This window comes from Apis florea, unplaced genomic scaffold (genome assembly GCF_048593485.1).
Source record: "Apis florea isolate Af1SG1 unplaced genomic scaffold, ASM4859348v1 contig_3203_pilon, whole genome shotgun sequence".
Lineage (NCBI taxonomy): Eukaryota > Metazoa > Arthropoda > Insecta > Hymenoptera > Apidae > Apis > Apis florea.
In genome coordinates, this window is record NW_028256723.1 from 6799942 (window position 1) to 6812831 (window position 12890).

Below are 12890 nucleotides of genomic sequence, written 5' to 3' on the forward strand. Positions count from 1 at the left end.
ATTTAACTCTAATATTAGAGTTTCTGGAAAATATAGGAAATGTTAATCACCCTAATGCAGGCGTACGTGTACGTACGTCACGTGTGTATTATTATTCCATCTATTATAACGCTTTTACGCATGTACGTTCGAGGAAGAGGAACACGAGTTGAGAAAGTTCGTTTGTTATTGGAAAGTTTATAAACTAGTTTCTGGAATAGCTGGAAAACTTGAGGCATGAGTCCAACTACTTATCGTAACGTGTAAACGATAAATAGCCGTTGATGCAGCTCCGTTGTCTCTTGGATCGGGCGTATTCATCAAGCAAGATGCAATTAACATTAACGAGAAAAAGGGTTGGCATAACTCGTTCTATGCAAATCACTCTCGGTGCCCTCGTTGCAAAATAGAAGAATTTTCCACGGTGTATCGTAGCGCGGGTATAAACAGACTTGTAGTTATATAAATCTTATTAGAAGGTAATCTTGTTTCTCGTAGTACACGTTCGTGCTTGTATCTTGATGTTTGTAAATCTTACGCGATACATTTTCAACGGGCGAACAAATTACGAAGTTTCTTGGTTAGGTTAACGGTAGAATGATGTTGGTGAGAATGGTTACTCATTTCTTCGTGTTTCATCTCAAATTCTTCTCCTCGAAATGTTTACTATAATTATAATCTATCATCCTGTGAAATGATTCGATTCTTCTCTTCCACTGAAATATTCTCGCGTGACGATTTTTAGCGAGACGTTTGAAAGATATCCTTCGAATTTGAAAATACTCGATATCGAAGTGCGTTTAAATCGAAAATACAAATTATATAACGATAAAATGTACGAAGATCGAAAAGAAAAATTAAGTAGCGAGTTATAGTTAGGTTAGGTTATGTTAAGTTACCCACTTACAGTTACCTACTATATTTTTAGTGCAGATTTGGAAAAAAAAAAAAAAGGAAATTTGCAATATCTAAAAAGTTTGGCACGTGTGTATGATCACGTGTCACGAGATGTGTATTACATTTATATATACATTCCAGGGACCCTCTTTGTACATATTTTTCAAAGAGAATCGTAGTGTATTACAGATCGCAGTGGCGAAAAGTACGCATATTCGCGCCAAATGTTATATCGCTAAAGGGACCTTTGTGCAATTTAAAGCAAAGTCATGTATTACATAGATATTTCTTTGAGAACTATTCCTCCCCGGGAACTGCTCTACTTTTCGTTTCGTTGCTCTACTTCCGCTTAACATGGACTCGGCCGGTAAAAGTTTCTATCCCGAACCATACCCTGTTCCCAGGTATGAATACTTTTCTTACTTTTCACATGTCCTACCAGTGCAATCTTCAGATTCTTTCTAAAGGAGAATAGGTAATATTTTCGTTCGTATTTTTTCTTTTCTTTTTTTTTTTTTTTTTACGCATTTTTTTTTATCGACTAACGTAACAACGTCGTTATAACACGTGAGTCGAAGAATAAATATATAAATGCAATTATATAATTACGATGATAATATAAGATTCTATGTAACTACGATATTGTGTAAAATTAAAATTCGAGGGTGCGATTCGATTATCGATCAGAAACAATCTCGACGGATAGCAATCAAAGCCAAAGCCGGTAATCTCGTTTCCTTCTATAGCTATAGAGCGACGTATAGCTCTGGGGTAAATTCCTAAAATTTGTCCAATCCGACCAAGTTTCGACATTGAAGAGTTTACATTGTGGTCACGTATTTGAAACGGATGATGATAGTTGCCTCCTGCGGTTATTCGCGCTTCCATTGTTAAGATAAAATATCTATCCGGATAGATTTATAATGTTAAACTTAAAAAGAGACATTACAATTAATAATATAATAATAATGAGAAAAAAGAAAATAGAAATTGAAACGTGAAAATTAACGCTTTAAAAATTCATTTTAGAAATTATTATTTCCAATATTTGCAAAATTTGGATTTATCATTCCCATCGATTGTTTTTATTCGTTGAATTAAGATAATTAGAAAATAAACGTAAAATTTCGATCTTTCACAAAAGTCTAAAGCTCCTACGAAATACAATTCCGCAATTATCTCGAAAAATTACATATTTTACAGTTAGATACTCTTTTTCATTATCTCCCTTTTCATTATCTCTTTTCCCATTGTTTTTTCCATTATCTTTTCTCCCCGTTATCCAGAAGACAGGTAGCCCGTTTCGCTCTCTCGGGTTGAAACATTGAAAATCTCGAACAGAAGAGTTTAAGAAACAAGAGGTGTTTATATACGATGGTTAAAAAAAGTAAGGTTAATTATTTCCCCCCTCCCCCTCCTTTTTTTTTTCTTTCCTCTCCCCGGGCAAAAACGTTCTTTTCGTGTTCCCGACAGAATCATTTCCTTTTTCTATCCGGAGTACATTTCTTGCTCGAAGTGGCTAATTACGTGAGAAAAACATACCTCCTCCTCCTCCTCCCCCCTCCCCTCTTTTACTCATCCCTTTCTTCGTCCCCGCCACGAAAAGTAAGCAATACTTTTGTAACGATCCCATTTTAAGAATCGAGGAAACAAACTAGACGGCAATTATTCTTGCAATTGTACCTTTTGCGTTTTCACATTTCGAGATTGCCACTGTCACGTGTCCCAGGCACAGTGACTCCTTCTCGGTGAAACAATCTTTCGCGAGATTTCTCCCTGTCCCGTGTTACATTTCCGAGATAACAAAAAGATAAAAATAAAAAACCTGCCTCGGTATACGAAATAAACGGAAAAGTAATTGTTTCTGTCGTTAGTACCGTTTCCAACGAAATTACTTAACCCTCCATCGGTAATCTGGCTCCTTCCAGACACCTTACCTTCATCACTTTTTCCAAAGAAAGAATTATTTCGTTTGAAGAGAGAAAAAAAAAAAATAAAAAAAGAGCATAATGAAAATAACATTTGTGAAAATTATTACGAAAATTATTAGAGACGATATATTTCAGAGACGATGAAAAATTTTTGCAAATTTTTGTGAATTTAAATATTTCTCGCCAAGATTGCTAACGATATTAATAAAAAAAATAATTGTCGGAGGATTTTTTTTTAGATGCTGCTCGTTTATGCTGGAAAGAGAGAAGAGAAAAATTCAACGTCAAAGATACATTAACATTTCCCATTGCATACGTACATATAACCTGTTGGAGATAACTTTGATCGATTCGATTTTTTAATATTATAATTTTAAATTTAACCTTAACTAAAATTTTGAAAAGCTGACATCATATTATATTATATTATATAGCAGATATCGAATAATAATTTTTATACGAAAAATAAATACAATAGCAAAAGTTATCGACGAAAAGAAGATAAAAATCTGTATATATGAAACGTTAATTAATTAATTTCATGTATTTTCTTTTTCTCGTGATTAATATCTCTTCTCTTCTCGTATTGACGTTAATAGCAATGATTTAATAATAAATAGATACGTTATATCTGTAGATAAGATACGTTAGTTCTCTCCATGTATACTCACTTATATATACTATATTATAAACGTATATATATTATATACGTAACCGAGACCTCTTGGAACATAAACTGCGCAGTCGCAATGAGCAAACTAATTGTAAGATCACGTGTGCTTACGATCACGAATACGCTGGTGAAATTTCCAAAGTAAATATTTCGGCTGGTCAGAGCGTAACAATCTCGTGAACTTTCCATAAGCAATTAAATTGTCTTGCCACGCGTCGGTGTAATTGATTCGATCAGCTTTGAGATCTGATATTAAATAGTTTCAAGATATTTATGTGCAACGCAAATAATTAATATTTCGATCGATACGGTGATGTTATTTCGTGATACAAAAATACAAAAATATCGATTGACGACTTATTTATTAAGCTGTAATTAATTGAAGTTTGCATTAGACGAAGAGAGATTCTTTCTCTGTCACACCACCGTTGTACTCTATTCCCGTTTCGCTTTATCTAAAGCTAACTTCAATTGCTCGTAACTTAATAAATAAGCCTCGACTGACATTTTTTACATTTGTTTCGAACTTTTCCAGGATTAATTCTTTAAATATATACGTTCCACGAATATATTAACTCTAGAATAGAATTTTAAAATTTGAGAATGATTGAGAATACGGATCATACGCGTGTTTAATCGAGTGATTTCTTCACGATAATCAACCATCTTTGTTTTAAGGTAAGAAAATCTTTTTTCAACGTCCATTCTTCTTAATCCCTGATTATCCAATATTCGAAAGTAAATACGAAACTGGAACGAAAGGAAAGAATTTTCTTTTCGATTGAAATTATAAAAATTTATTTCCATTATAAAAAAAAAAAAGTCAATATTCAAAGTAAATGAAACGAAAAATGAGACGTGCATATTCGATTCACGGTAATAATGATACGATCTCGTCTACGTATTCGAGTGTACTGTATTTCTGCTGATCGCAGCGTTGAATTTACGAATCGGTGTATTCCAAAATGGTACAGTTGCGGCATAATAGCCGACGTACGAGAAAAAGAGACATTTAGTGCACTTAGATGCGTGATCTATCGACCACGGGCACTCGAGCATCGACGAGTTGGGTGTACTCCACTCTTTTTCACCGCTTCAACCCATTTGCCTTGATCTATTGGCCTCCTTCGAATATATACGATTCGCGGAATGGCCAACGTGACATATCTGTTTGCATCTTTCGTTAATTGTTATCGCGAAATAAAAGGATGATATTGAATTAAACATGAATTAGAAAAATTCGTATCTAACTGTTGTAATTTAATAGTCGATAATTGAAGAACGTGATAACAATATGCGAGGATTGGAATACCAGATTTCTGAAAAATTTTAATGAAACGTGTGCCATGAAATTTGAAATGGAATATAAATAAAAATGAACAATTTATCGGTCCGATACGGAAGACAAATATACAAACGAAGTTCGGATTTACTTGTTGAAGTTTTAAAATGTTTTAAAATATTGCATGTCAAATATAAATGTTTATTCAATGGCTAAAAATTTTTCGCTGCCTTTTCTACACAAGTTAGTTATATTACTTTTTATTTTATGGATACATATTGTATGTATATGTATCAATGTATTTTGTTTTGGATGACGGGACAAGTTAAATAAAATAAACGCTGCAAATCACAAACGAATTTCATAAATTTATTCCGAATATATTTTTATATTTCCACCATATTCTTCTTCTATTCCTCTTCTCTTTTGTTTAAACTTTTATTTTTAACAAAAGTATTTCTTGTAAAATAATTGTTGAACTATATATCTACGTGTAATTTAAACTTCTTTTGATCTTTTAATAGAGCGTTGTACCTCGAACGAAAATCGATAAGTGATCTCAAATAACCTTGAGACAAAGCAACGCATCGTCTAGATTAATTCTATCGATTGTGATACTTGAAGCTCTTGATTATAGAGAGCGAATATCGCGACGAAATTTCATCGCGAAGAAAGATCGAATGAGTGCAACTTTTTTTTAATAAAACTTTTATTTATAAAAAAATTTATTTACCATTAATAGAATAAATTCCCTTGGATCGAAAATTAAATCCTTAAACGATGATAAAAATGATAAAAAAATATATATACTCGGAACGAAAATTCACGCGTCGTTAAAAGAGCATAGAATAGACAGAGAAGAAATGCGTTAAAGAGTGGCATAACTTTGACAATAGGGGAGAGAAGATTGCTAGGAAAGACGTGGAGGAAACCGCGAAAGTCAAAGCAGAAAAGGCAGAGGCCAAGCCAAAAGAGAAATGAGAGATGTATGTATGCAGGTGTGAGGGAAAGGAGAAAAGCATTCGGTAATGATTGGCGCACGTTCGTCGTAAGGAGAAAGAAATTTGAATAGGTTGCCGAGGGCGTAACAACGTCCTAGGCCTTGTACACCTTGCTTCGCCTCACAGTAATTCTCTCTCTTTCTCTCTGTCTCCTTTTCCTTATCGCTCATGGTCTGACATAACGGCTCTGAGCAACGGTCGAATTCAGAACTACTCTAGTAACCTCAGCTTTATCTACGACCACGATTCAAATTAACGAAACAAAGAGGCGAACCAAGAGTACGTGGTTTTTCCCTCTTAAAAATTTCACGGCCAGCGATCGCTTTCTTTCTGCTCGTTACGTTTTAATTTTGATAATTACATGATATTCTTAAAATTTTCGAGTTTGGGATCGTGCTTTGTAACGTCGATGTCTAACCATAATATTTTTCTCTCTACGTTCAAAAGTTTTTTAATCTTTCATTTTTCAACATTCTGGGGAGTTGAGAATCATAACGGCGTGGATCACGATGAAATTTATTTTAAAAAATTCATATTTATAAATCAATATTTAAGGAAAGTAAAATAACTTTCTTTCTATATTTATTTTTCTATTCAGTGTTAATTAATGTATTGAAATAATTTTTACAATAATTAAGTTAAAATAATTATAACACGTTACATTTATAACAATCGAAATTCATAAAGTAAGATTAGGTAACAGAGAAACTCGCGAAAAGTGATTTCGGATGTAATTGAAATGCACGTCAGCGTGATTCTGATTAATCGATCGATCGTTCGAGCAAACCAGCCGTAAATTTCGTCATCGATGATTCGCGATTCGTAGTCGCTTTTGTTAGTACATTGGAACAAACATTGCACAACTCGCATCATTCGATGCACACAGTCAGCCGAACATTGTGCTGGCCGAACAAGTTTGCTCGTGCGGCCTGTCACGATGTCTCTGCGCATGCGTCTTCCTTCGAGTTTACTGCTCTAATCTTCTACAAGATAGCTGCGCAATATTGAAACTATATGCAACGTCTACACCGTGCATAGATTATACAGTGTGCAAGCTTGGAACCAATTGATGAACGAATTTTTTTAAATTCCAAGATGAAAGATTTCTCATTTCGTGAGAAACGGATGAATCAATATATAATCCTGATCCAAAAAAAAAAAAAAAAAAAAAAAGAATCTCTCTTGCTACGAAAAAGACGGATCATAGAGCGCAAAGACCATACGAGTGTTTCTGCTGTTACAGCAGAGTAGAAATCCTCAATATCACGCCTCACTTACCGAACACCGATATTCTTTCTATCGCAACTCCTGCATTCGAAGAGCCTGGATCAAAATATATCTTCTTCGAAGCTGCTTTATTTTGTATTGTTTTTCCAAGCAAAGACGTGTCTGCGTACATGAAAAGCAATTATTCACTTACAAGAAAACTGTTTATCCGTTCATTTCGTTGTTTGATATTCAGTTTCTCGCGCTTAAAGGCTAGATCAACGGGTCGGAGTTTCTTCTTGAAAATGTTTTTTTGCCCTCGTAAATTATTTCGAGGCGTTGAAATTCCTAATGAATATTGAAGATTCGAATTTTTTTTCCACCTCCCCTCCTTTTTACCGGCATCATACTTCTTAATCCTGCGAGTTATTAACTTTCCAACTGACTTGACGTTCGAACATTCCTCCTCCGAAGGGAGCTATTCCTAGGTCCATAAATAATCAAGACAGAGGTGGAAGAGGCCACGCAGTTGCAAAGTTTGCAGTCTAACACTTTCGTCCGATTCAGGATATTTCTGGAACAACGAAGAAGAAGTAAACTATCGTCGTTTTATTTTCGTTCGCGAATTACTTCTCGTTATATTAATCAACCCAACAAATCATGATCAATTTTAAATTTCACTCGATCAGAAGATTAAAAAAAAAATCTTTATTTTTAATTTGAAGATTAAAAAAAGAAAAAAGTACAAACAACTGTTTCAACGTGAACAGATAACGGCATTCTACGACATTTTCCGAAAATGTCAGCAGTTAGCCTCGATTAACGGCGTAATTGCCGTCAGCAACATCAAAGGGCTCATTAATGGCATGTCTGTGGCAGTATCAATACCAATAAAATCATGGTAAAACCAAATTTTTTTACAAATTAAAAAAAAAAAAAAACTCTCTTCCCTTAATTATAATACATATTTCTGAAAAGTGCAATGCAACGTGGCAGACTGTAAAATAAAAAAATTCATCGATCGCTTCTCGTCCTCGAATCGTAGCATATCCTATAATTTCCTTTCTTCTTGCATCGATTTAATTGCAATTGATAAAAAATAGAAGAAGAATAGATTCGAAAGAGAGCAATCTTGAGATATCCCATACGGCTCGTGTCAAGGGTTGGTAATTGGCGCCTGAAGGCAATCACGGGATTATCTCGGACATCGTTCGCTCTTCGTGTCTCTCGACACCCCTTACACGGTCCCCCGCCCCCCGCTCGAGACAAAGGTACAACGGTTGAAGCTTCATTAAACCGTCGCCCTGCCAACAAAGCGTCGATAGTTTCGGTTAAATGAAATACAGGTCGGCTATAAATATACCAAACCCTCCCGAGATGAAAACTTTGACATCGGCCGTTCACGGAGGTGTAAAGAGCTGATGATAAAGCACGCTTTAAACAGTTTCAATACGTTTCTCGTCCTTCGAAAGAATTCCTTCGAAGCTATATCAATGAAAATTTCTCCATACCTATACATTTGTGCTCTCTCTCTCTCTCTCTCTCTCTCTCTCTCTCTCTCTCTCTCTCTCTCTCTCTCTCTCTCTCTCTCTCTCTCTCTCTCTCTCTCTCTCTCTCTCTCTCTCTCTCTCTCTCTCTCTGTCTGTCTGTCTGTCTGTGTGTGTGTGTGTGTGTGTGTGTGTGTGTGTGTGTGTGTGTGTGTGTGTGTGTGTGTGTGTGTGTGTGTGTGTGTGTGTGTGTGTGTGTGTGTGTGTGTGTGTGTGTGTGTGTGTGTGTGTGTGTGTGTGTGTGTGTGTGTGTGTGTGTGTGTGTGTGTGTGTGTGTGTGGTACGTGTCGAAGTTTAAATACATGTGGAGAGGTAAGGAGAAGCGGCGGTTACGTAGAGTCCGGTTGGCGGAAATATGCATCGAGGGGAGGCGGAAAAATTCTGTCTGAGGGTGAAAGAACGTTTTTAAAAAGAAGGGAAGGAAACGGCATCATTTCCGTCCCGTCAAAGATGTCGCTCTGTCGTTTCCGTGACTCGGTCAAAGGGAGGATTGTGTCCAGGTAATTCGACGTGAAAAAAAAGAGGTGGGGGGGGAGGAATGTTCCGAGCTGACAGGTCGTTTCGTCGAAGAAATCGAGTTAAGAGTCCCGGTTGTTCGTTCCAATTGGGGGGCGGAAAGCCAACGATCTTGACGATTCTTCCACTTCGAAAGACGAATATTTTAATTTATTTTTGACACTATATTTGACACGAATAAAAAGTTCAAAATTTTCAATCAATGTAAATATTAACGAGAGAAATTGACCCATCTTTTTTACGTTTGTACTTTTGTGTTCGTGTTGTATGAAGATAAGGGGATTGCGAATGCAATCACCGTCTTCTCGATGGATTGCACGAGTAACACAAGGGAAACATTGAGATGCGTGAACGTCGAATTTTCCCCGAAGCTCGATACGATATCGATCCCCACGAGATTCCCCAGACTCGGCAGAATCCATGAGGAGGGGAAAGAGAAGAAAATAAAATAAAAAAGAAAAGAGAAAAAAAAAAAACGATGAAACTAGGTGTGGAACAGTCTTTGGATTTTAAAACGATCCAGGGATTTATTCGAGGGCTTGAACTTTTCTCATTGTTAACTTTAGTCACCCAAAAGTTTAAGTCCCCTCAATTTATTCGTTGTTTTAAATTTAGGAATTTTCTAAAATCTCTCTCTCTCTCTCTCTCTCTCTCTCTCTCTCTCACTCACTCACTCACTCACTCACTCACTCACTCACTCACTCACTCTCACTCTCACTCTCTCTCTCTCGTCTTTTTATTTTTATAAAATCTGAAAATCCTCCAATGATTTATTCTTCTTAAATCGACCATGCATCATCCGTGTTACGCATCCAAACAAACCTCGTTAAGCGATGATTACTATCATTCTTGGGGAGCATTGAAATTAGCATTGCGACAAAACGGTGATCGATGCGCCACTCCCGGAATTATTTCGAACTGTCGGCAACCGGTCACGTTAACCTAATTTACCGCCGGATTAACCATCAAACGCAACTAATTCCAAGGGATGGCTTTCGTCTATCGTGCCTCTAAAAAAAAAATCTATTCTTCTCAATTTTAAAATAGTAGCGAAGTGAAGTCTCAAAGTAGTAGTTCGAATAAATAAAAATATAAATTCATCTCGATCGTCTCGAACTAAATTCCATTGAAAAGAAAAGAAAAGAAAAGAAAAGAACCTTTTATTAAAATTGATAAAATTCGACGAACAAAATTCCTCCCAAATTTTTACCAATTTTTCCTAATACAATGTGGTAGATTCGTAGCACTCAATCGAAAGGTTGGTGTATACAGGCGTGGTGTATGAAATGGATGAATGGAATGAAAAGGAGGAGAAAGGCGGGGGAGGGAGGTGAATAAGAAGGAAGGCGAAAAAACGCGACGATGTCCGGAATTCTTCAACGTCAACAATTTCCGTCTACGTTTCTACTTTTTAATTACAGAACCGCGGCGAGCCTCTGGCAGCAACGCGACGACGACAGCCAAGCTGCGAGGCTTGACGAGGCGGCCTCCGCTTGAATCCGCCATTCACGCCATTTTTTGCGGTCTTCCCATTACGAAAATTGTGTGCGTGCGTGCGTGCGTGTGTGCGTGTGTGCGTATACTTCTCGCTTCGTTACCAGTGTTCCACTACTCCTCGCCGACTTAACGATCTACATTCCTCCCCCTCCCTCCCCTTTCCCTTCTCTTTTCCTCGAACGAAAACCGAAACGAAATCCCCTTCCGCTGTTTTCGCGAACGAAATCGTGACATTTTTTGAAAGGCCGGATCATTCCAGAAGTTTCTTCTTCCTTCTCCTTCTTCTTCTCCTTCTTCCTTTTTTGCGCGATAGATGTCGCGATATACTATATCCTCTTCCATTGGAGAAACGGTTTCGAGAAAAGGGAATCGGTCCTTTTTTCTTCGGTTGAAACGTTTCTATTCTACTATTATATTGGTAAGAAAATTTTTCTCTTTTAGGTTAGGATGGATCGAGGATCCTATTCTCGAAAAGTCAAAGGATGATCCGAAGGTAGTGGCGTGAAATAAGATAAAAAAATTAATTTCAAGCGTGGAAAAATGGGCGAAATAATAGAAAGGTTAGTGTTTGACATTTGGCGTGCGGTTTCTAGTATGAATAGGAATTGGATTTATCGATAATGCAGATAACAAATTCATTTAGTTACGATAATACGATAATGGCATTGAATATAGGGATAAAAAGAAAATGTGTAAATTAAATATTAGAAAAGAAATCGCGAGTTTTTATTCCGTATTAAATATGTTCAATAAACGATCGGTTTATTTTATATCATATCCTCGAAAATACTTATACTCCTCCATTAATTTTTCACTTTCCATTAACGAAAATACGTTAACAGATATCTCCAATTCCATCCGCAAATGTTTAAACAACGAATACGTTAAATACATAAAAAGAATATTAGATTAGATATCTACTTTTGAATAATATCCACTTTCATGTTATGAAAATATTTAATTTTTCCATTATCGTTCTAATTCTTTTTCATTTTAATTATCTCTCTCGTGTAACAATATTCGTAAAAATCTTTCTCAAAAAAAAAAAAAAAAAAAAAAAAACATATTTCGTTAAAAATATCGAATAATTCTCACCAGTATCCACATAGTTTTCACGCGCATCTCCAATTAAGAATAATACAAGGGCACAGGCTTGGAAAAAGAAACGAGCAAAAGAAAGAAGAGTCATAATATCAACGCATCAGCAATGTCCTTAGAACCTCGTTAAAGATACCCACCAACTACGTTTCATCTGATGTATTCGTGATAGGAATACTCTTTACGCCATAATATTCTTACAAATTAAAAATTTTTCGTAAAAATCGATACATTTCACGATTATTAATCGATAATGAAAAGAAAACGAAAAATTGGTGAGAAATTATACCGAAAGTTGTATACTCGCTGTCGAACATGGCGGCAGTGGCCGAAATACCGCATTAAAAGCCACATGCACACGATGCATGCAGCAGCACCGCCACTTTCGACGAACATCCTTGGCACGAAATAAACAGGCGCGCTTCGTTCCCTTCGAGGCAGCCTTTTTTTTGTGGAACAAAGTTTCTTCATTAGTCCGGAGCACAAACCTGAGATACAAGTATACCTCTGAATACATTGGACCGACATGAAGGATAGATTCATCCCAACGTCTCAAACGAATTTCAATTCCTCGGTATATCGATGTATATCATCGACACGGTTAATAATATTTTCAATCATTTCCATTTAAAACTCCTGTATTTCTTCCCACTTCTTCCAGAGAATAACAAGAGAATTGAACTTTTATTGCTTTCGCGTGCATAAAAATTGACGAAACTTTCAACGCTACCTATTTCGATAAAAATATTTAAAATTACCATCGGACGGTAACTCGGTAAAGATCTTCATAAATTTTAACTCGAATCCTTTTCAATGCAAAATTCAACAAAATTGCAAATAAATAACCGTTCACCATTTCACCTGTTAATTAGGCCACGATTCGAAATGACCTAATAATTCGACAAACTATTCGATCGTTTCTTGCGGCGGGGAAATAGACTGCGGTTTTAACTTTCTGATTACCCGTATAATTCGATTTCTGGTGGGGACGAGGGGCGGGCAGAGTTTCGTGTTCTTTGGTTACATTCTCGGGGGTTTCCACGTTGCGGCACGTAGCCCGAATGCGGACGGGCGGCCGTAATTTACGATCGAAATTGAAAGAGTTTTTCCAGTTCCGAACAAATGAGATCAGGGAAGCGAATCGACTGACAATGGCGACTTCCACGCGTCTTTCTCGGATACATGTCGGATTCATGCACCGTGAAAACTTTTGATTAGTTTCGTACGACAAACGTACGTGTACAACACGTGTGTGAAAATCTT

The 12890-nt window shown here is 36.4% G+C and overlaps 1 protein-coding gene across 4 annotated transcripts in view; it reads left to right on the plus strand.

Annotated features, from left to right (window-relative positions):
* Window positions 1–12890, plus strand: part of LOC100864706 (lysosomal acid glucosylceramidase) — a 36539-nt gene that overhangs the window by 1532 nt on the left and 22117 nt on the right. The window contains exons 1-2 of one of the 4 annotated variants that reach the window (XM_086910741.1): window positions 3553–3621; window positions 4016–4158. The gene's annotated coding sequence lies outside the window, so the exon portion shown is untranslated. Of the gene's footprint in view, window positions 1–3552; window positions 3852–4015; window positions 4159–12890 lie in introns of those variants that run through there. The other 3 variants (XM_086910743.1, XM_086910744.1, XM_086910742.1) reach the window with 3 other exon arrangements.